Source organism: Dermacentor silvarum, chromosome 3, assembly GCF_013339745.2.
Source record: "Dermacentor silvarum isolate Dsil-2018 chromosome 3, BIME_Dsil_1.4, whole genome shotgun sequence".
NCBI lineage: Eukaryota > Metazoa > Arthropoda > Arachnida > Ixodida > Ixodidae > Dermacentor > Dermacentor silvarum.
Window position 1 is genome coordinate 94,774,846 of NC_051156.1, and position 3,769 is coordinate 94,778,614.

Consider the following 3,769-nt stretch of genomic DNA (forward strand, 5'->3'; position numbering starts at 1 on the left):
CTGTTGAGGGTGCTGCGCCATCCCCTAGCTGGACACAAGCCAACTGTGTGGTTGTCCAGACACCTATGAAAAGGCATGTGAAAAGCAGCACTTCCTGCAATATCATTTCGACATGAGCTGTGAAAAGGAATTGGGACGCGGAAAAAGAAAAAAAAAAACGAAGTGACTTGGCTTCCGATTACAGCAGTGAACAAGACACGACTGACAGCTCGGGTGATGACGCAAACTACGAACCTCCCAGGCCACCAACACCGCCTCGACTATTGACAAACATTGGTATGAAAGAAGCGGTGCAGTCTGTGGGTAAGTGAGGGAGACCCAGGCCACCAACACCGCCTTGACTATTGACAAACATTGGTATGAAAGAAGCGGTGCAGTCTGTGGGTAAGTGATGGAGACCTTACCCCAGGAGACCTTACCCCACGTCCGCTGCCACTGCATGTCAAAGAACCCTATGTACACGGCCCGCCACAACAACATCGTGGCTCGTCTACGCACTGCGTGCCGGAACCTGTGTACCACCACCCACAAGGATCAACTGGTCGGCAGCACCAACCTTCGTCCCGACCTCGTGGCGCTGCAGCGAGGAGGCGATTATCCTGGACATCTATTGTCCTTTCATAACAGACCCGACGCCTTCTCCGAAGCCTCCACTGCCAAACATCACCAAATTCAAGCCCGTGCGCCTCTACGTTGCACACCAGTACCAACGTGTGATCGTCAACGCTGTCATCATTGGTGTTGTGTGTTCGTGGGACCCTAAGAATGACGCCATCATGCAACGGATCTGTACGTTAAGCTCTTCAATACCTTAAGCTCTTCAAGAAGCTGGTGGCGAGTAAGGTAATCACTGCTTTCCGACTGATCTACCACAACCACGTCGCTCACTGGTAGTTGCCACCCCAGCTGTTTACTCGACTTCCAACACTGGTAGGTGACGTCAACCAGTGTTGGATCCTACTCGGACCGTTTTGTGCCCGTGCCTGTGGACTTTATACCTATTTCCTGTACTATCGCCCACTCCTCACTACCTTCATGCCTTATTAGTGTTCTTTACCATTCATATTTTTTATGAACATGAGAATGTTTGCATGTACCTCAATGCATAACTCAATCTCTTCCTTAAGGCAGAGATTAAGTTATGAGTTCAGAAACCTTAAGTAAATCAACTGTTTGTTCTTCTTGGGCAGTTACTTTGTGCTATAAACTGGGAGTCTACCATCTTAACCAAAAGTTAGCATATTATAAGCACTTACAAGCACACGTCCCAGTACAAAGCTGTGTGTGTGGACATAGGTTAAAAGCATTGTATTAAAATGACAATTTCAGGTGGCTATGACCCAGCTGATGCCCACACGTCACTCAAGACGCCTGGATGACACCAAAAGAAACGCTCTGCAGGTATTGTACTTCTTTTCCACTTCAACTTATAAATGTAAAAAAAAAAACTTTGACATGGCAAAGTATGCCAAGTAGATTTTGATTTAAGTTTTTGTGCTGTCAATATGAAGCATTATTGTTACAAGAAAGTAAGCATGAGTTCCCCTATGTTAATGCTAAATACCAAATCTTTCGTGCTCATTTTGAGCATGATGCTACTGTTGATAAAACAAGAAGCTAAAGCTTGTTTCTGTTTACCAGCCCATTGCTATGAAGCAGATTTGACTTCAAGACTTGATACGCAGCGGCACCATTGTGGTATGTTCGTGTTGCTCAATTTTTTTTGCATGTGTGTGTGCACATGTGTGCAGAGCGTATGCATATATGCATGTTCTTTTGTTCTAACTTCAGCTGCTTCGGCGAGTCCTGCCACTGAAAATGTACAACGGAAACTTTATGCTGGTGAATACCAAATTTTTTGTCTTCATTGTAAGCACGATACTACTCTTGATAAAGCAAGAAGCTAAAACTTGTGTATATGTTTACTACAGAACATTACGAAGCAAATTTAACATATTCCCCACAAGGATGCACGCAACATCTCAGTCATATGTTAGTGCTGCTTACCCCTTTTTTCTTATTGTATGTCGAGCGTATGCATACATGCAGCCTTTTTTCCCGTGACTTCAGGTGCATCTGCGAGTCCTAGGCCTCCGTTCGGAAGAGCTGATGGATCCGAGACCGAAAGTGTGCCATCGAGGCTTCGTACTGGCGAATACCAATTTTTCTTTCACATGACACTTTTATAGGACTTGTGCAACTATGCATTTGTACTTTCCAGAAGAGTCACCTTGCATGCCGCCAGAGTGTTATTTCTTTCTGGAGCTTGCAATGAGGGTAATAATGCATGATGTCACTCTCAATTTCAGGCCCATCTACCACTTCCTCAGGATTAGGAACGGATCCGCAACTGCTTGGTATGATGTCGATGTTTGACCTCTCACGTTTGCTTTGAATGGTGTGGTTGGTACATCTTGTCAAACACCAGAATTTTGAGCAGTGTTACACAACACACACATAAGAGGCATAGGATGAAATGCCGCCTGGGCTTGTTTTGTGTCCTGTTCATTGTTCAACATTCTGCTGTTGGTAATGAGTGATTTCTTTCCAGCATGTTTCTTTACTTTTTCAAGACGCATGCAATGCTAAAAGACGCAGCATGGTGGGGTTGAACATGTCTTGCAAATGGAATTATGAGGCACTGCTCACTTTCAATTGTTTTGCATAAGCATCACAGATATGTTGACATAACTGATCTTGATGTGAAAATATTGTTTCAGCCTTTATGTAGAGGATATTGACCACCCATAATACAATTAAGGTTGCACAACAGACACACACACAGCTCTCGGCAGAACTTAAGACTAATGCTGAAGAAGTATGCCCAGAGAGCCAAAACCTTTCCGATGTGCCATTTTTGACCACAAGAGACATGGTTGATTGGGATGCTGAACTCGGCGTCAACAAGGAAGCAAAGCTTTGAATGGTAATAAAGCTGTTTGCCTTCATTTTCTTACTGTTTTCCGCGAAACGGGTTACAGTGCAAGCTCACTTTTTTTTTTCACTGAGCGTTACTCGTATAACACTTGAGTGATTTACTGATTATTGCTGATCTCATTTTCTGCCAGAAAAGACACATGGTTGTCCAAGGTGGCGACACCATAAAACAGAAGACTGTACACATTTTAAAGAGCATCAGGTCTTGGGATGTGGCGAAACAGTTCAGTTGGTATGGCGCAAAAGGCAAAATGAAGTTTTGTGAGCAGAATGTTTCCAAGCTACTGTGAAGTAAGTCATCTGCTACAATATTATCACTTTCATTGTCTGCATTGTCATGGCTCATTTTCCTCGCACCCTTGATACTTATTTCCTTATGCAGCCTGCCTGATAGAAAATATCAAGCAGAATCAGAAGGAGGCTACATTGAAAAACATTGAAAAAGCAGCCATGCCTTGGTTCCGCCATGCCGCAGACCAGACAGCAGCAGGACAGCAAAGGCAACAAAGACCACTGAACAGAACTTCAGAAGAGGACGACGAAGCCCTCATTTCTTGAGACAGTGCACCTTAATTACTGCTCAACTTTGCAATAAATACTTTTGGTGATTACTTCCTGATGCATTTACTTTTGTTTCTTGGTTTCAGAAGCACTGGGTAGATTTCACATAATTGCTGTCTCATAAAAGTGTGAAGCAGTTAACAAAAAAAAAAAAAAACCAAGAGATCCCAATAACCTCCCAGGAAGGTCCCAAAGACCTCCCACGAAGATCCCAATAACCTCCCAGTCTGGGAAATCTTAGGAAAGTATCCTTTTGTATCACTTGGATGTT

At 43.8% G+C, this 3,769-nt stretch overlaps 1 long non-coding RNA gene across 1 annotated transcript; it reads left to right on the plus strand.

Moving 5' to 3' along the window:
* The first annotated feature begins 2,510 nt into the window (after positions 1 to 2,510).
* On the plus strand, positions 2,511 to 3,541 carry LOC119445589 (uncharacterized). The gene is made up of 3 exons (XR_005190631.2): positions 2,511 to 2,926; positions 3,069 to 3,228; positions 3,320 to 3,541. It is a non-coding gene; the product is annotated as an uncharacterized LOC119445589 (long non-coding RNA).
* The last annotated feature ends 228 nt before the right edge of the window (positions 3,542 to 3,769 follow it).